This window comes from Phyllobates terribilis, unplaced genomic scaffold (assembly GCF_046119375.1).
Source record: "Phyllobates terribilis strain yellow unplaced genomic scaffold, ASM4611937v1 Scaffold_8__6_contigs__length_399053987, whole genome shotgun sequence".
In the NCBI taxonomy this organism is placed as follows: Eukaryota; Metazoa; Chordata; class Amphibia; order Anura; family Dendrobatidae; genus Phyllobates; species Phyllobates terribilis.
The window spans coordinates 248,190,573-248,210,699 of record NW_027362768.1 but is presented as its reverse complement, the minus strand read 5'-3'; positions in this window follow the sequence as shown (position 1 = coordinate 248,210,699).

The following is a 20,127-nucleotide window of genomic DNA, read 5'->3' as shown; positions in this document are numbered from 1 at the left end:
TGGCATGCTAACGGGAATAGATGTGCTACGGTGGCATGCTAAAGGGAAAAGGTGTTCTCCAGTGGATGCTAACGGGGAAAGGTGTGTTCCGGTGGCATGCTAATGGGAGAAGGTGTGCTCCGGTGGCATGCTAACAGGAGAAAATGTGCTCCGGGGGCATGCTAACGGGAAAATGTGTGCTCCGGTGGCATGCTGATGGTAAAAGGTGTGCTCTAGTGGCTTACTAATGGTAAAATGTGTGCTCCGGTGGCATGTTAACGGTAAGAGGTGTTCTCCGTTGGCATGCTAATGGTAAAAGGTGTGCTACGGTGGCATGCTAACGATACAAGGTGTGCTCCGGTGGCAAGATAACGGAAAAAGGCGTGCTCGGGTGGCATGCAAACACGGAAAGGTGTGCTCCGGTGGCATGCTAACATGAGAAAGTGTGCTACGGTGGCATGCTAACGAGAAGAGGTGCGCTATGGTGGCATGCTAACGGGAAGAGGTGTGCTATGGTGGCATGCTAACAGTAAAAGGTGTGCTCCTGTGGCTTGCTTTCGGTAAAAGGTGTGCTCCGGTGGCATGCTAACGATACAAGATGTGCTCCGGTGGCATGCTAACGGGAAAAGGTGTGCTCCGGTGGCATGCTAACAGGGAAAGGGGTGCTCCGGTGGCATGCTAACGGGAGAAGGTGTCCTACTGTGGCATGCTAACAAGAAAAGGTGTGCTACAGTGGTATGCTAACGGGAAAAGGTGTGCTATCGTGGCAAGCTAACGGTAAAAGGTGTGCAACGGTGGCATGATAACGGAAAAAGGTGTGCTCCGGTGGCATGCTAACGGGAAAAGGTGTGCAACGGTGGCATGCTAACAGGAAAAGGTGTGCTCCGGTGGCATGCTAACGGGAAAAGGTGTGCTCCGGTGGCATGCTAACGGAAAAAAGTGTGCTCAGGTGGCATGCTAACGGGAAAAGCTGTGCTCCGGTGGGATGCCAATGGAAAAAGGTATGCTACGGTGGAGTGCTAATGGGAGAAGGTGTGCTCTGGTGGCATGCTAACGGTAAAAGGTGTGCTCCAGTGGCATGCTAGCGGTAAAAGGTATGCTCCGGTGGCATGCTAACTAAAAAAGTTATGCTCCAGTGGCATGATATTGGGAAAAGGTGTGCAACGGTGGAATGCTAACGGCAGAAGGTGTGCTCCGGTGGGAACAATGGGAAAAGGTGTGCTCCGGTGGCATGCTAACGGGAAAATGTGTGCAACGGTGGCATGCTAACGGAAAAAGGTGTGCAATGGAGGCATGCTAACGGTAAAAGGTGCGCTCCAGTGGCATGCTAGTGGTAAAAGGTATGCTCCGGTGTCATGCTAACGGAAAAAGGTATGCTCCAGTGGCATGATATTGGGAAAAGGTGTGCAACGGTGGCATGCTAACGGCAGAAGGTGTGCTCCGGTGGGAACAATGGGAAAAGGTGTGCTCCGGTGGCATGCTAACGGGAAAATGTGTGCAACGGTGGCATGCTAACGGAAAAAGGTGTGCAATGGTGGCATGCTAACGGTAAAAGGTGTGCTCCAGTGGCATGGTAATGGGAAAAGGTATGCTCCGGGGGTATGATAACGGGAAAAGGTGTCCAACGGTGGCATGCTAACAGGAGAAGGTGTGCTCCGGTGGCATGCTAACGAGAAAAGGTGTGCAACAGTGGCATGCTAACTGGAAAAGGTGAGCAATGGTGGCATGCTAACGATACAAGATGTGCTCCGGTGGCATGCTAATGGGAAAAGGTGTGCTCCAGTGGCATGCTAACAGGGAAAGGTGTGCTCCGGTGGCATGCTAAAGGGAGAATGTGTGCTACTGTGGCATGCTAACAAGAAAAAGTGTGCTACAGTGGCATGCTAACGGGAAAAGGTGTGCTATGGTGGCTTGCTAACTGTAAAAGGTGTGCAATGGTGGTATGATAACGAAAAAGGTGTGCTCCGGTGGCATGCTAAAGGGAAAAGGTGTTCTCCAGTGGATGCTAACGGGGAAAGGTGTGTTCCGGTGGCATGCTAACGGGAGAAGGTGTGCTCCGGGGGCATGCTAACGGGAAAATGTGTGCTCCGGTTGCATGCTAATGGGAAAAGGTGTGCTCCGGTGACATGCTAGCGGGAAAAGGTGTGCACAGGTGTCATGCTAATGGAAAAAGGTGTACTACAGCTGCATACTAATGGGAAAAGGTGTATTACTGTGGCATGCTCACGGTAAAGGTGTGCTCTGGTGGCATGCTGATGGTAAAAGGTGTGCTCCAGTGGCATACTAACGGTAAAAGGTGTGCTCAGGTGGCATGTTAATGGTAAAAGGTGTTCTCCGTTGGCATGCTAACGGTAAAGTTGTGCTTCGGTGGCATGCTAACGATACAAGGTGTGCTCCGGTGGCATGCTAACGTGAGAAAGTGTGCTACGGTGGCATGCTAATGAGAAGAGGTGCGCTATGGTGGCATGCTAACGGGAAGAGGTGTGCTATGGTGGCATGCTAACAGTAAAAGGTGTGCTCCTGTGGCTTGCTTTCGGTAAAAGGTGAGCTCCGGTGGCATGCTAACGATACAAGATGTGCTCCGGTGGCATGCTAACGGGAAAAGGTGTGCTCTGGTGGCATGCTAACAGGGAAAGGTGTGCTCCGGTGGCATGCTAACGGGAGAAGGTGTCCTACTGTGGCATGCTAACAAGAAAAGGTGTGCTACAGTGGTATGCTAACGGGAAAAGGTGTGCTATGGTGGCATGCTAATGGGAAAAGGTGTGCTATCGTGGCAAGCTAACGGTAAAAGGTGTGCAACGGTGGCATGATAACGGAAAAAGGTGTGCTCCGGTGGCATGCAAACGGGAAAAGCAGTGCAACGGTGGCATGCTAACAGGAAAAGGTGTGCTCCGGTGGCATGCTAACGGGAAAAGGTGTTCTCCGGTGGCATGCTAACGGGAAAAGGTGTGCTCCGGTGGCATGCTAACGGAAAAAGGTGTGCTCCGGTGGCATGCTGATGGTAAAAGGTGTGCTCCGGCGGCATGCTAACGGTAAAAGGTGTTCTCCGTTGGCATGCTAACAGTTAAACGTGTGCTCAGGTGGCATGCTAACGATACAAGGTGTGCTCTTGTGGCATGCTAACGGGAAAAGGTGTACTCCGGTGGAATGCTGACAGCGAAAGTTGTGCTCCGGCGGCATGCTAACGTGAGAAGGTGTGCTACTGTAGCATGCTAACGGGAAAAGGTGTGCTCCAGTGGCATGCTAAAGGTAAAGGTGTGCTCTGGTGGCATGCTAACGGGAAAAGGTGTGGTACTGTGGCATGCTAACGGGAATAGATGTGCTACGGTGGCATGCTAAAGGGAAAAGGTGTTCTCCAGTGGATGCTAACGGGGAAAGGTGTGTTCCGGTGGCATGCTAATGGGAGAAGGTGTGCTCCGGTGGCATGCTAACAGGAGAAAATGTGCTCCGGGGGCATGCTAACGGGAAAATGTGTGCTCCGGTGGCATGCTGATGGTAAAAGGTGTGCTCTAGTGGCTTACTAATGGTAAAAGGTGTGCTCCGGTGGCATGTTAACGGTAAGAGGTGTTCTCCGTTGGCATGCTAACGGTAAAAGGTGTGCTACGGTGGCATGCTAACGATACAAGGTGTGCTCCGGTGGCAAGATAACGGAAAAAGGTGTGCTCGGGTGGCATGCAAACACGGAAAGGTGTGCTCCGGTGGCATGCTAACATGAGAAAGTGTGCTACGGTGGCATGCTAACGAGAAGAGGTGCGCTATGGTGGCATGCTAACGGGAAGAGGTGTGCTATGGTGGCATGCTAACAGTAAAAGTTGTGCTCCTGTGGCTTGCTTTCAGTAAAAGGTGTGCTCCGGTGGCATGCTAACGATACAAGATGTGCTCCGGTGGCATGCTAACGGGAAAAGGTGTGCTCCGGTGGCATGCTAACAGGGAAAGGGGTGCTCCGGTGGCATGCTAACGGGAGAAGGTGTCCTACTGTGGCATGCTAACAAGAAAAGGTGTGCTACAGTGGTATGCTAACGGGAAAAGGTGTGCTATCGTGGCAAGCTAACGGTAAAAGGTGTGCAACGGTGGCATGATAACGGAAAAAGGTGTGCTCCGGTGGCATGCTAACGGGAAAAGGTGTGCAACGGTGGCATGCTAACAGGAAAAGGTGTGCTCCGGTGGCATGCTAACGGGAAAAGGTGTGCTCCGGTGGCATGCTAACGGAAAAAAGTGTGCTCAGGTGGCATGCTAACGGGAAAAGCTGTGCTCCGGTGGCATGCCAATGGAAAAAGGTATGCTACGGTGGAGTGCTAATGGGAGAAGGTGTGCTCTGGTGGCATGCTAACGGTAAAAGGTGAGCTCCGGTGGCATGCTAACGGGAAAAGAAGTGCTCCGGTGGCATGCTAACGGGAAAATGTGTGCTACGGTGGCATGCTCATGGTAAAAGGTGTGCTCCGGTGGCATGCTAACGGAAAAAGTGTGCTACGGTGGCATGCTAACGGGAGAACATGTGGTTCGCTGGCATGCTAACTGGAAAAGGTGTGCTCCGGTGGCATGCTAATGGGAGAAGGTGTGCTTCAGTGGCATGCTAACAGGAAAAGGTGTGCTCCGGTGACATGCTAACGGGAGATGGTGTGCTACGATTACATGCTGACGGTAAAAGGTGTGCTCCGGTGGCTTGCCAACAAGAGAAGGTGTGCTACGGTGGCATGCTAACGGCAAAAGGTTTGCTCCAGTGGCATGCTAACTGAAAAAGGTGTGCTACGGTGGCATGCTAACGGGGAAAGGTGTGCTACGGTGGCATGCTAACGGTAAAGGTGTGCTCCGGTGGCATGTCAACGGGAAAAGGTGTGCTCCAATGGCATGCTAGCAAGAAAAGGTGTGCTCCGGTGGCATGCTAACGGTAAAGGTGTGCTCCGGTGACATGCTAACGGTGAAAGGTGTGCTCCCGTGGCATGCTAACGGGAAAAGGTGTGCTCCGCTGCCATGTCAATGGGAAAAGGGTGCTCCGATGGCATGCTAACGGGAAAAGGTGTGCTCCGGTGGCATGCTAATGGTAAAGGTGTGCTCCGGTGGCATGCTAACGGTCAAAGGTGTCCTCTGATGGCATGCTAACGGTAAAGGGTGTGCTCCGGTGGCATGCTAATGGTAAAGGTGTGCTTCGGTGGTATGCTAACAGGAAAAGGTGTGCTCCTGTGGCATGCTAACGGGGAAAGAAGTGCTCCGGTGGCATGCTAAACGGGAAAGGTGTCCTCCGTTGGCATGCTAAAGGGAGAAGGTGTGCTACAGTTGCATGCTAATGGGAAAAGGTGGGCTACAGTTGTATGCTAACGGGAAACAGTGTGCTACAGTTGCATGCTAACGGGAAAAGGTGTGCTACAGTTGCATGCTAATAGGAAAAGGTGGGCTACGGTGGCATGGTAACGGGAGAAGGAGTGCTCTGGTGGCATGCTAACGGTAAAACGTGTGCTCCGGTGGCATGCTAATGGTAAAGGTGTGCTCCGGTGGCATGCTAACGGGAAAAGGTGTGCTCCGGTGGGATGCTAACAGGGAAAGTTGTGCTCCGGTGGCATGCTAACGTGAGAAGGTGTGCTACTGTAGCATGCTAAAGGGAAAAGGTGTGCTCCGGTGGCATGCTAAACGTAAAGGTGTGCTCTGGTGGCATGCTAACGGGAAAAGGTGTGGTACTGTGGCATGCTAACGGGAAAAGGTGTGCTACGGTGGCATGCTAAAGGGAAAAGGTGTTCTCCAGTGGATGATAATGGGGAAAGGTGTGTTCCGGTGGCATGCTAATGGGAGAAGGTGTGCTCCGGTGGCATGCTAACAGGAGAAAATGTGCTCCGGGGGCATGCTAACGGGAAAATGTGTGCTCCGATGGCATGCTAACAGGAAAAGGTGTGCTACGGTGACATGCTAGCGGGAAAAGATGTGCACCGGTGGCATGCTAAAGGAAAAAGGTGTGCTACAGCGGCATACTAACTGGAAAAGGTGTAATACTGTGGCATGCTCACGGTAAAGGTGTGCTCTGGTGGCATGCTGATGGTAAAAGGTGTGCTCCGGTGGCATACTAACGGTAAAAGTTGTGCTCCGGTGGCATGTTAATGGTAAAAGGTGTTTTCCGTTGGCATGCTAACGGTAAAAGGTGTGATACAGTGTCATGCTTAACGATACAAGGTGTGCTCCGGTGGCATGCTAAACGGGAAAGGTGTCCTCCGTTGGCATGCTAAAGGGAGAAGGTGTGCTACAGTTGCATGCTAATGGGAAAAGGTGGGCTACAGTTGTATGCTAACGGGAAACAGTGTGCTACAGTTGCATGCTAACGGGAAAAGGTGTGCTACAGTTGCATGCTAATAGGAAAAGGTGGGCTACGGTGGCATGGTAACGGGAGAAGGAGTGCTCTGGTGGCATGCTAACGGTAAAACGTGTGCTCCGGTGGCATGCTAATGGTAAAGGTGTGCTCCGGTGGCATGCTAACGGGAAAAGGTGTGCTCCGGTGGGATGCTAACAGGGAAAGTTGTGCTCCGGTGGCATGCTAACGTGAGAAGGTGTGCTACTGTAGCATGCTAAAGGGAAAAGGTGTGCTCCGGTGGCATGCTAAAGGTAAAGGTGTGCTCTGGTGGCATGCTAACGGGAAAAGGTGTGGTACTGTGGCATGCTAACGGGAAAAGGTGTGCTACGGTGGCATGCTAAAGGGAAAAGGTGTTCTCCAGTGGATGATAATGGGGAAAGGTGTGTTCCGGTGGCATGCTAATGGGAGAAGGTGTGCTCCGGTGGCATGCTAACAGGAGAAAATGTGCTCCGGGGGCATGCTAACGGGAAAATGTGTGCTCCGATGGCATGCTAACAGGAAAAGGTGTGCTACGGTGACATGCTAGCGGGAAAAGATGTGCACCGGTGGCATGCTAAAGGAAAAAGGTGTGCTACAGCGGCATACTAACTGGAAAAGGTGTAATACTGTGGCATGCTCACGGTAAAGGTGTGCTCTGGTGGCATGCTGATGGTAAAAGGTGTGCTCCGGTGGCATACTAACGGTAAAAGTTGTGCTCCGGTGGCATGTTAACGGTAAAAGGTGTTTTCCGTTGGCATGCTAACGGTAAAAGGTGTGATACAGTGTCATGCTTAACGATACAAGGTGTGCTCCGGTGGCATGCTAACGGGAAAAGGTGTGCTCCAGTGGCATGCTAACACGGAAAGGTGTGATCCGGTGGCTTGCTAACGTGAGAAAGTGTGCTCCGGTGGCATGCTAACGAGAAGAGGAGCGCTACGGTGGCATGCTAATGGGAAAAGGTGTGCCATGGTGGCATGCTAACAGTAAAAGGTGTGCTCCGGTGGCTTGCTTTTGGTAAAAGGTGTGCTCCGGTGGCATGCTAACGATACAAGATGTGCTCCGGTGGCATGCTAACGGGAAAAGGAGTAATACTGTGGCATGCTCACGGTAAAGGTGTGCTCTGGTGGCATGTTAATGGTAAAAGGTGTTCTCCGTTGGCATGCTAACGGTAAAAGGTGTGATACGTTGTCATGCTTAACGATACAAGGTGTGCTCCGGTGGCATGCTAACGGGAAAAGGTGTGCTCCAGTGGCATGCTAACAAGGAAAGGTGTGCTCCAGTGGCATGCTAACGTGGGAAAGTGTGCTACGGTGGCATGCTAACGAGAAGAGGAGCGCTACGGTGGCATGCTAACGGGAAAAGGTGTGCTCCGGTGGCATGCTAACGATACAAGGTGTGCTCCGGTGGCAAGATAACGGGAAAAGGTGTGCTCCGGTGGCATGCAAACACGGAAAGGTGTGCTCCGGTGGCATGCTAACGTGAGAAAGTGTGCTACGGTGGCATGCTAACGAGAAGAGGTGCGCTATGGTGGCATGCTAACGGGAAGAGGTGCGCTATGGTGGCATGCTAACAGTAAAAGGTGTGCTCCGGTGGCTTGCTTTCAGTAAAAGGTGTGCTCCGGTGGCTTGCTTTCAGTAAGAGGTGTGCTCCGGTGGCATGCTAACGATACAAGATGTGCTCCGGTGGCATGCTAACGGGAAAAGGTGTGCTCCGGTGGCATGCTAACAGGGAAAGGTGTGCTCCGGTGGCATACTAACGGTAAAAGGTGTTCTCCGTTGGCATGCTAACGGTAAAAGGTGTGCTACGGTGGCATGCTAACGATACAAGGTGTGCTCTGGTGGCATGCTAACGGGAAAAGGTGTGCTCCGATGGCATGCTAACACGGAAAGGTGTGCTCCGGTGGCATGCTAACGTGAGAAAGTGTGCTACGGTGGCATGCTAATGAGAAGAGGTGCGCTACGGTGGCATGCTAACGGGAAAGGTGTGCTCCGGTGGCATGCTAACGATACAAGGTGTGCTCCGGTGGCATGCTAACGGGAAAAGGTGTGCTCCGGTGACATGCTAACACGGAAAGGTGTGCTCCGGTCGCATGCTAACGTAAGAAAGTGTGCTACAATGGCATGCTAACGAGAAGAGGTGCGCTACGGTGGCATGCAAACGGGAAAAGGTGTGCTATGGTGGCATGGTAACTGTAAAAGGTGTGCTCTGGTGGCTTCCTTTCGGTAAAATGTGTGCTCTGGTGGCATGCTAGCGATACAAGATGTGCTCCGGTGGCATGCTAACGGGAAAAGGTGTGCTCCGGTGGCATGCTAACAGGGAAAGGTGTGCTCCGGTGGCATGCTAACGGGAGAAGGTGTGCTACTGTGGCATGCTAACAAGAAAAGGTGTGCTACAGTGGCATGCTAACTGGAAAAGGTGTGCTATGATGGCATGCTAACGGGAGAAGGTGTGCTCCAGTGGCATGCTAACAGGAGAAAATGTGCTCCGGGGGCATGCTAACGGGAAAATGTGTGCTCCGGTTGCATGCTAATGGGAAAAGGTGTGCTCCGGTGACATGCTAGCGGGAAAAGGTGTGCACCGGTGGCATGCTAATGGAAAAAGGTGTGCTACAGCGGCATACTAATGGGAAAAGGTGTAATACTGTGGCATGCTCATGGTAAAGGTGTGCTCTGGTGGCATGCTGATGGTAAAAGGTGTGCTCCAGTGGCATACTAACGGTAAAAGGTGTGCTCCGGTGGCATGTTAACGGTAAAAGGTTTTCTCCGTTGGCATGCTAACGGTAAAAGGTGTGCTACGGTGGCATGCTAACGATACAAGGTGTGCTCTGGTGGCATGCTAACAGGAAAAGGTGTGCTCCGGTGGCATGCTAACACGGAAAGGTGTGCTCCGTTCGCATGCTAACGTAAGAAAGTGTGCTACAATGGCATGCTAACGAGAAGAGGTGCGCTACGGTGGCATGCAAACGGGAAAAGGTGTGCTATGGTGGCATGCTAACGGTAAAACGTGTGCTCTGCTGGCTTCCTTTCGGTAAAATGTGTGCTCTGGTGGCATGCTAGCGATACAAGATGTGCTCCGGTGGCATGCTAATGGGAAAAGGTGTGCTCCGGTGGCATGCTAACAGGGAAAGGTGTGCTCCGGTGGCATGCTAACGGAAGAAGGTGTGCTACTGTGGCATGCTAACAAGAAAAGGTGTGCTACAGTGGCATGCTAACTGGAAAAGGTGTGCTATGATGGCATGCTAATGGTAAAATGTGTGCTATGGTGGCATGCTAACGGTAAAAGGTGTGCAACGGTGGCATGATAACGGTAAAAGGTGTGCTCCGGTGGCATGCTAACGGGAAAAGGTGTGCAACGGTGGCATGCTAACAGGAAAAGGTGTGCTCCGGTGGCATGCTAACGGGAAAAGGTGTGCTCCGGTGGCATGCTAACGGGAAAAGGTGTGCTCCGGTGGCATGCTAACGGAAAAGGTGTGCTCCGGTGGCATGCTGATGGTAAAAGGTGTGCTCCGGCGGCATGCTAACGGTAAAAGGTGTTCTCCGTTGGCATGCTAACAGTTAAACGTGTGCTCAGGTGGCACGCTAACGATGCAAGGTGTGCTCTTGTGGCATGCTAACGGGAAAAGGTGTACTCCGGTGGAATGCTGACAGGGAAAGTTGTGCTCCGGCGGCATGCTAACGTGAGAAGGTGTGCTACTGTAGCATGCTAACGGGAAAAGGTGTGCTCCAGTGGCATGCTAAAGGTAAAGGTATGCTCTGGTGGCATGCTAACGGGAAAAGGTGTGGTACTGTGGCATGCTAACGGGAATAGGTGTGCTACGGTGGCATGCTAAAGGGAAAAGATGTTCTCCAGTGGATGCTAACCGGGAAAGGTGTGTTCCGGTGGCATGCTAATGGGAGAAGGTGTGCTCCGGTGGCATGCTAACAGGAGAAAATGTGCTCCGGGGGCATGCTAACGGGAAAATGTGTGCTCCGGTGGCATGCTGATGGTAAAAGGAGTGCTCCAGTGGCTTACTAATGGTAAAAGGTGTGCTCCGATGGCATGTTAACGGTAAGAGGTGTTCTCCGCTGGCATGCTAACGGTAAAAGGTGTGCTACGGTGGCATGCTAACGATACAAGGTGTGCTCCGGTGGCAAGATAATGGAAAAAGGTGTGCTCCGGTGGCATGCAAACACGGAAAGGTGTGCTCCGGTGGCATGCTAACGTGAGAAAGTGTGCTACGGTGGCATGCTAACGAGAAGAGGTGCGCTATGGTGGCATGCTAACGGGAAGAGGTGTGCTATGGCGGCATGCTAACAGTAAAAGGTGTGCTCCTGTGGCTTGCTTTCGGTAAAAGGTGTGATCCGGTGGCATGCTAACGATACAAGATGTGCTCCGGTGGCATGCTAACGGGAAAAGGTGTGCTCTGGTGGCATGCTAACGGGAAAAGGGGTGCTCTGGTGGCATGCTAACGGTAAAAGGTGTGCTCCAGTGGCATGCTAGCGGTAAAAGGTGTGCTCCGGTGGCATGCTAACTAAAAAAGTTATGCTCCAGTGGCATGATATTGCGAAAAGGTGTGCAACGGTGGAATGCTAACGGCAGAAGGTGTGCTCCGGTGGGAACAATGGGAAAAGGTGTGCTCCAGTGGCATTCTAACGGGAAAATGTGTGCAACGGTGGCATGCTAACGGAAAAAGGTGTGCAATGGAGGCATGCTAACGGTAAAAGGTGCGCTCCAGTGGCATGCTAGTGGTAAAAGGTATGCTCCGGTGTCATGCTAATGGAAAAAGGTATGCTCCAGTGGCATGATATTGGGAAAAGGTGTGCAACGGTGGCATGCTAACGGCAGAAGGTGTGCTCCGGTGGAAACAATGGGAAAAGGTGTGCTCCGGTGGCATGCTAACGGGAAAATGTGTGCAACGGTGGCATGCTAACGGAAAAAGGTGTGCAATGGTGGCATGCTAACAGTAAAAGGTGTGCTCCAGTGGCATGCTAATGGGAAAAGGTATGCTCCGGGGGTATGATAACAGGAAAAGGTGTCCAACGGTGGCATGCTAACAGGAGAAGGTGTGCTCCGGTGGCAACAACTGGAAAAGGTGTGCTCCGGTGGCATGCTAACGAGAAAAGGTGTGCAACAGTGGCATGCTAACGGGAAAAGGTGAGCAATGGTGGCATGCTAACGATACAAGATGTGCTCCGGTGGCATGCTAATGGGAAAAGGTGTGCTCCAGTGGCATGCTAACAGGGAAAGGTGTGCTCCGGTGGCATGCTAAAGGGAGAATGTGTGCTACTGTGGCATGCTAACAAGAAAAAGTGTGCTACAGTGGCATGCTAACGGGAAAAGGTGTGCTATGGTGGCTTGCTAACTGTAAAAGGTGTGCAATGGTGGTATGATAACGAAAAAGGTGTGCTCCGGTGGCATGCTAAAGGGAAAAGGTGTTCTCCAGTGGATGCTAACGGGGAAAGGTGTGTTCCGGTGGCATGCTAACGGGAGAAGGTGTGCTCCGGGGGCATGCTAACGGAAAATGTGTGCTCCGGTTGCATGCTAATGGGAGAAGGTGTGCTCCGGTGGCATGCTAACAGGAGAAAATGTGCTCCGGGGGCATGCTAACGGGAAAATGTGTGCTCCGGTGGCATGCTGATGGTAAAAGGTGTGCTCCAGTGGCTTACTAATGGTAAAAGGTGTGCTCCGATGGCATGTTAACGGTAAGAGGTGTTCTCCGCTGGCATGCTAACGGTAAAAGGTGTGCTACGGTGGCATGCTAACGATACAAGGTGTGCTCCGGTGGCAAGATAACGGAAAAAGGTGTGCTCCGGTGGCATGCAAACACGGAAAGGTGTGCTCCGGTGGCATGCTAACGTGAGAAAGTGTGCTACGGTGGCATGCTAATGAGAAGAGGTGCGCTATGGTGGCATGCTAACGGGAAGAGGTGTGCTATGGTGGCATGCTAACAGTAAAAGGTGTGCTCCTGTGGCTTGCTTTTGGTAAAAGGTGAGCTCCGGTGGCATGCTAACGATACAAGATGTGCTCCGGTGGCATGCTAACGGGAAAAGGTGTGCTCTGGTGGCATGCTAACAGGGAAAGGTGTGCTCCGGTGGCATGCTAACGGAAGAAGGTGTCCTACTGTGGCATGCTAACAAGAAAAGGTGTGCTACAGTGGTATGCTAACGGGAAAAGGTGTGCTATGGTGGCATGCTAATGGGAAAAGGTGTGCTATCGTGGCAAGCTAACGGTAAAAGGTGTGCAACGGTGGCATGATAACGGAAAAAGGTGTGCTCCGGTGGCATGCAAACGGGAAAAGCAGTGCAACGGTGGCATGCTAACAGGAAAAGGTGTGCTCCGGTGGCATGCTAACGGGAAAAGGTGTTCTCCGGTGGCATGCTAACGGGAAAAGGTGTGCTCCGGTGGCATGCTAACGGAAAAAGGTGTGCTCCGGTGGCATGCTGATGGTAAAAGGTGTGCTCCGGCGGCATGCTAACGGTAAAAGGTGTTCTCCGTTGGCATGCTAACAGTTAAACGTGTGCTCAGGTGGCATGCTAACGATACAAGGTGTGCTCTTGTGGCATGCTAACGGGAAAAGGTGTACTCCGGTGGAATGCTGACAGGGAAAGTTGTGCTCCGGCGGCATGCTAACGTGAGAAGGTGTGCTACTGTAGCATGCTAACGGGAAAAGGTGTGCTCCAGTGGCATGCTAAAGGTAAAGGTGTGCTCTGGTGGCATGCTAACGGGAAAAGGTGTGGTACTGTGGCATGCTAACGGGAATAGATGTGCTACGGTGGCATGCTAAAGGGAAAAGGTGTTCTCCAGTGGATGCTAACGGGGAAAGGTGTGTTCCGGTGGCATGCTAATGGGAGAAGGTGTGCTCCGGTGGCATGCTAACAGGAGAAAATGTGCTCCGGGGGCATGCTAACGGGAAAATGTGTGCTCCGGTGGCATGCTGATGGTAAAAGGTGTGCTCTAGTGGCTTACTAATGGTAAAAGGTGTGCTCCGGTGGCATGTTAACGGTAAGAGGTGTTCTCCGTTGGCATGCTAACGGTAAAAGGTGTGCTACGGTGGCATGCTAACGATACAAGGTGTGCTCCGGTGGCAAGATAACGGAAAAAGGCGTGCTCGGGTGGCATGCAAACACGGAAAGGTGTGCTCCGGTGGCATGCTAACATGAGAAAGTGTGCTACGGTGGCATGCTAACGAGAAGAGGTGCGCTATGGTGGCATGCTAACGGGAAGAGGTGTGCTATGGTGGCATGCTAACAGTAAAAGGTGTGCTCCTGTGGCTTGCTTTCGGTAAAAGGTGTGCTCCGGTGGCATGCTAACGATACAAGATGTGCTCCGGTGGCATGCTAACGGGAAAAGGTGTGCTCCGGTGGCATGCTAACAGGGAAAGGGGTGCTCCGGTGGCATGCTAACGGGAGAAGGTGTCCTACTGTGGCATGCTAACAAGAAAAGGTGTGCTACAGTGGTATGCTAACGGGAAAAGGTGTGCTATCGTGGCAAGCTAACGGTAAAAGGTGTGCAACGGTGGCATGATAACGGAAAAAGGTGTGCTCCGGTGGCATGCTAACGGTAAAAGGTGTGCAACGGTGGCATGCTAACAGGAAAAGGTGTGCTCCGGTGGCATGCTAACGGGAAAAGGTGTGCTCCGGTGGCATGCTAACGGAAAAAAGTGTGCTCAGGTGGCATGCTAACGGGAAAAGCTGTGCTCCGGTGGCATGCCAATGGAAAAAGGTATGCTACGGTGGAGTGCTAATGGGAGAAGGTGTGCTCTGGTGGCATGCTAACGGTAAAAGGTGTGCTCCAGTGGCATGCTAGCGGTAAAAGGTATGCTCCGGTGGCATGCTAACTAAAAAAGTTATGCTCCAGTGGCATGATATTGGGAAAAGGTGTGCAACGGTGGAATGCTAACGGCAGAAGGTGTGCTCCGGTGGGAACAATGGGAAAAGGTGTGCTCCGGTGGCATGCTAACGGGAAAATGTGTGCAACGGTGGCATGCTAACGGAAAAAGGTGTGCAATGGAGGCATGCTAACGGTAAAAGGTGCGCTCCAGTGGCATGCTAGTGGTAAAAGGTATGCTCCGGTGTCATGCTAACGGAAAAAGGTATGCTCCAGTGGCATGATATTGGGAAAAGGTGTGCAACGGTGGCATGCTAACGGCAGAAGGTGTGCTCCGGTGGGAACAATGGGAAAAGGTGTGCTCCGGTGGCATGCTAACGGGAAAATGTGTGCAACGGTGGCATGCTAACGGAAAAAGGTGTGCAATGGTGGCATGCTAACGGTAAAAGGTGTGCTCCAGTGGCATGGTAATGGGAAAAGGTATGCTCCGGGGGTATGATAACGGGAAAAGGTGTCCAACGGTGGCATGCTAACAGGAGAAGGTGTGCTCCGGTGGCAACAACTGGAAAAGGTGTGCTCCGGTGGCATGCTAACGAGAAAAGGTGTGCAACAGTGGCATGCTAACTGGAAAAGGTGAGCAATGGTGGCATGCTAACGATACAAGATGTGCTCCGGTGGCATGCTAATGGGAAAAGGTGTGCTCCAGTGGCATGCTAACAGGGAAAGGTGTGCTCCGGTGGCATGCTAAAGGGAGAATGTGTGCTACTGTGGCATGCTAACAAGAAAAAGTGTGCTACAGTGGCATGCTAACGGGAAAAGGTGTGCTATGGTGGCTTGCTAACTGTAAAAGGTGTGCAATGGTGGTATGATAACGAAAAAGGTGTGCTCCGGTGGCATGCTAAAGGGAAAAGGTGTTCTCCAGTGGATGCTAACGGGGAAAGGTGTGTTCCGGTGGCATGCTAACGGGAGAAGGTGTGCTCCGGGGGCATGCTAACGGGAAAATGTGTGCTCCGGTTGCATGCTAATGGGAAAAGGTGTGCTCCGGTGACATGCTAGCGGGAAAAGGTGTGCACAGGTGGCATGCTAATGGAAAAAGGTGTACTACAGCTGCATACTAATGGGAAAAGGTGTATTACTGTGGCATGCTCACGGTAAAGGTGTGCTCTGGTGGCATGCTGATGGTAAAAGGTGTGCTCCAGTGGCATACTAACGGTAAAAGGTGTGCTCAGGTGGCATGTTAACGGTAAAAGGTGTTCTCCGTTGGCATGCTAACGGTAAAGTTGTGCTTCGGTGGCATGCTAACGATACAAGGTGTGCTCCGGTGGCATGCTAACGGGAAAAGGTGTGCTCCGGTGGCATGCTAACACGGAAAGGTGTGCTCCGGTGGCATGCTAACGTGAGAAAGTGGCATGCTAACGAGAAGAGGTGCGCTACGGTGGCATGCTAACAGGAAAAGGGGTGCTCCGGTGGCATGCTAACGATACAAGGTGTGCTTCGGTGGCATGCTAACGGGAAAAGGTGTGCTCCGGTGGCATGCTAACACGGAAAGGTGTGCTCCGGTCGCATGCTAACGAGAAGAGGTGAGCTATGGTGGCATGCTAACGGAAAAGGTGTGCTATGGTGGCATGCTAATGGTAAAAGGTGTGCTCCGGTGGCTTGCTTTCGGTTAAACGTGTGCTCCGGTGGCATGCTAGCGATACAAGATGTGCTCCGGTGGCATGCTAATGGGAAAATGTGTGCTCCGGTGGCATGCTAACAGGGAAAGGTGTGCTCCGGTGGCATGCTAACGGGAGAAGGTGTCCTACTGTGGCATGCTAACAAGAAAAGGTGTGCTACAGTGGCATGCTAACGGGAAAAGGTGTGCTATGGTGGCATGCTAATGGGAAAAGGTGTGCTATCGTGGCATGCTAACGGTAAAAGGTGTGCAACGGTGGCATGATAACGGAAAAAGGTGTGCTCCGGTGGCATGCTAACGGGAAAAGGTGTGCTCCGGTGGCATGCTAACGGAAAAAAGGATGCTCCTGTGGCATGCTAACGGGAAAATCTGTGCTCCGGTGGCATGCCAATGGAAAAAGGTATGCTACGGTGGAATGCTAATGGGAGAAGGTGTGCTCTGGTGGCATGCTAACGGTAAAAGGTGTGCTCCAGTGGCATGCTAGCGGTAAAAGGTGTGCTCTGGTGGCATGCTAACGGAAAAAGGTATGCTCCAGTGCCATGATATTGGGAAAAGGTGTGCAACGGTGGAATGCTAACGGCAGAAGGTGTGCTGCGGTGGGAACAATGGGAAAAGGTGTGCTCCGTTGGCATGCTAACGGGAAAATGTGTGCAATGGAGGCATGCTAACGGTAAAAAGTGTGCTCCGGTGGCATGCTAACGGGAAAAGGTATGCTCCGGTGGTATGATAGCGGGAAAAGGTGTGCAACGGTGGCATGCTAACAGGAGAAGGTGTGCTTCGGTGGCAACAACGGGAAAAGGTGTGCTGCGGTGGCATGCTAACGAGAAAAGGTGTGCAACGGTGGCATTCTAACGGGAAAAGGTGTGCAATGGTGGCATGCTAACGGTAAAAGGTGTGTTCCGGTGGCATGCTAACGTGAAAAGGTGTGTTCCGGTAGCATGCTAACGATACAAGATGTGCTCCGGTGGAATGCTAATGGGAAAAGGTGTGCTCCGGTGGTATGCTAACAGGGAAAGGTGTGCTCCGGTGGCATGCTAACGGGAGAAGGTGTGCTACTGTGGCATGCTAACAATAGAAGGTGTGATACAGTGGCATGCTAACGGGAAAATGTGTGCTATGGTGGCTTGCTAACGGGAAAAGGTGAGCTATGGTGGCATGCTAACTGTAAAAGGTGTGCAATGGTGGCATGATAACGGAAAAAGGTGTGCTACGGTGGCATGCTAAAGGGAAAGGGTGTTCTCCAGTGGATGCTAACGGGGAAAAGTGTGTTCCGAGGGCATGCTAACGGGAGAAGGTGTGCTCCGGTGGCATGCTAACTGGAGAAAATGTGCTCCGGGGGCATGCTAACGGGAAAATGTGTGCTCCGGTTGCATGCTAACGGGAAAAGGTGTGCTCCGGTGACATGCTAGCGGGAAAAGGTGTGCACCGGTGGCATGCTAATGGTAAAAGGTGTGCTGCAGCGGCATACTAATGGGAAAAGGTGTAATACTGTGGCATGCTCACGGTAAAGGTGTGCTCTGGTGGCATGCTGATGGTAAAAGCTGTGCTCCAGTGTCACACTAACGGTGAAAGGTGTGCTCCGGTGGCATGTTAACGGTAAGAGGTGTTCTCTGTTGGCACTCTAACGGTAAAAGGTGTGCTACGGTGGCATGCTAACGATACAAGGTGTGCTCCGGTGGCATGCTAACGGGAAAAGGTGTGCTTCGGTGGCATGCTAACACGGAAAGGTGTGCTCCGGTGGCATGCTAACGAGAAGAGGTGCGCTACGGTGGCATGCTAACGGGAAAAGGTGTGCTCCGGTGGCATGCTAACGATACAAGGTGTGCTCCGATGGCATGCTAACGGGAAAAGGTGTGCTCCGGTGACATGCTAACACGCAAAGGTGTGCTCCGGTCGCATGCTAACGTAAGAAAGTGTGCTACAATGGCATGCTAATGGGAAAAGTTGTGCTCCGGTGGCATGCTAACGGAAAAAAGTGTGCTCCTGTGGCATGCTAACGGGAAAAGCTGTGCTCCGGTGGCATGCCAATGGAAAAAGGTTTGCTACGGTGGAATGGTAATGGGAAAAGGTGTGCGCTGGTGGCATGCTAACGGTAAAAGGTGTGCTCCAGTGGCATGCTAGCGGTAAAAGGTGAAATCCGGTGGCTTGCTCACGGAAATAGGTATGCTACAGTGGCATGATATTGGGAAAAGGTGTCCAACGGTGGCATGCTAACGGCATAAGGTGTGCTCCGGTGGGAACAATGGGAAAAGGTGTGCTTCGGTGGCATGCTAATGGGAAAATGAGTGCAACGGTGGAATGCTAACGGAAAAAGGTGTGTAATGGAGGCATGCTAACGGTAAAAGGTGTGCTCCGGTGGCATGCTAAAGGGAAGAGGTATGCTCTGGTGGTATGATAGCGGGAAAAGGTGTGCAACGGTGGCATGCTAACAGGAGAAGGTGTGCTTCGCTGGCAACAACGGGAAAAGGTGTGCTCCGGTGGCATGCTAACGAGAAAAGGTGTGCAACGGTGGCATGTTAACGGTAAAAGGTGTGTTCCCGTGGCATGCTAACGTGAAAAGGTGTGTTCCGGTGGCATGCTAACGATACAAGATGTGCTCCGGTGGCATGCTAATGGGAAAAGGTGTGCTCCGGTGGTATGCTAACAGGGAAAGGTGTGCTCCGGTGGCATGCTAACGGGAGAATGTGTGCTACTGTGGCATGCTAACAATAAAAGGTGTGCTACAGTGGCATGCTAACTGGAAAATGTGTGCTATGGTGGCTTGCTAACGGGAAAAGGTGAGCTATGGTGGCATGCTAACTGTAAAAGGTGTGCAATGGTGGCATGATAACGGAAAAAGGTGTGCTCTGGTGGCATGCTAACGGGAAAAGCTGTGCTCCGGTGGCATGCCAATGGAAAAAGGTATGTTATGGTGGAATGCTAATAGGAGAAGGTGTGCTCCGGTGGCATGCTAACTGTAAAAGGTGTGCTCCAGTGGCATGTTAGCGGTAAAAGGTGTGCTCCGGTGTCATGCTAATGGAAATAGGTATGCTCCAGTGGCATGATATTGGGAAAAGGTGTGCAACGGTGGCATGCTAACGGCAGAAGGTGTGCTCCGGTGGGAACAATGGGAAAAGGTGTGCTCCGGTGGCATGCTAACGGGAAAATGTGTGCAACGGTGGAATGCTAACGGAAAAATGTGTGCAATGGAGGCATGCTAACGGTAAAAGGTGTGCTCCGGTGGCATGCTAACGGGAAGAGGTATGCTCCGGTGGTATGATAGCGGGAAAAGGTGTGCAACGGTGGCATGCTAACAGGAGAAGGTGTGCTTCGGTGGCAACAATGGGAAAAGGTGTGCTCCGGTGGCATGCTAACGTGAAAAGGTGTGTTCCGGTGGCATGCTAACGATACAAGATGTGCTCCGGTGGCATGCTAATGGGAAAAGGTGTGCTCCGGTGGTATGCTAACAGGGAAATGTGTGCTCCGGTGGCATGCTAACGGGAGAATGTGTGCTACTGTGGCATGCTAACATTAAAAGGTGTGCAACAGTGGCATGCTAACTGGAAAATGTGTGCTATGGTGGCTTGCTAACTGGAAAAGGTGAGCTATGGTGGCATGTTAACTGTAAAAGGTGGGCAATGGTGGCATGATAACGGAAAAAGGTGTGCTCCGGTGGCATGCTAAAGGGAAAAGGTGTTCTCCAGTGGATGCTAACGGGGAAAGGTGTGTTCCGAGGGCATGCTAACGGGAGAAGGCGTGCTCCGGTGGCATGCTAACAGGAGAAAATGTGCTCCGGGGGCATGCTAACGGGAAAAGGTGTGCTCCGGTGACATGTTAGCGGGAAAAGGTGTGCACCGGTGGCATGCTAATGGAAAAAGGTGTGCTACAGCGGCATACTAATGGAAAAAGGTGTAATACTGTGGCATGCTCACGGTAAAAGTGTGCTCTGGTGGCATGCTGATGGTAAAAGGTGTGCTCCAGTGGCACACTAACGGTAAAAGGTGTGCTCCGGTGGCATGTTAACGGTAAGAGGTTTTCTCCGTTGGCATTCTAACGGTAAAAGGTGTGCTACGTTGGCATGCTAACGATACAAGGTGTGCTCCGGTGTCATGCTAACGGGAAAAGGTGTGCTCCGGTGGCATGCTAACATGGAAAGGTGTGCTCCGGTGGCATGCTAATGTGAGAAAGTGTGCTACGGTGGCATGCCAACGAGAAGAGGTGCGCTTCGGTGGCATGCTAAAGGGAAAAGGTGTGCTCCGGTGGCATGCTAACGATAGAAGGTGTGCTCCGGTGGCATGCTAACGGGAAAAGGTGTGCTCCGGTGACATGCTAACACGCAAAGGTATGCTCCGGTCGCATGCTAACGTAAGAAAGT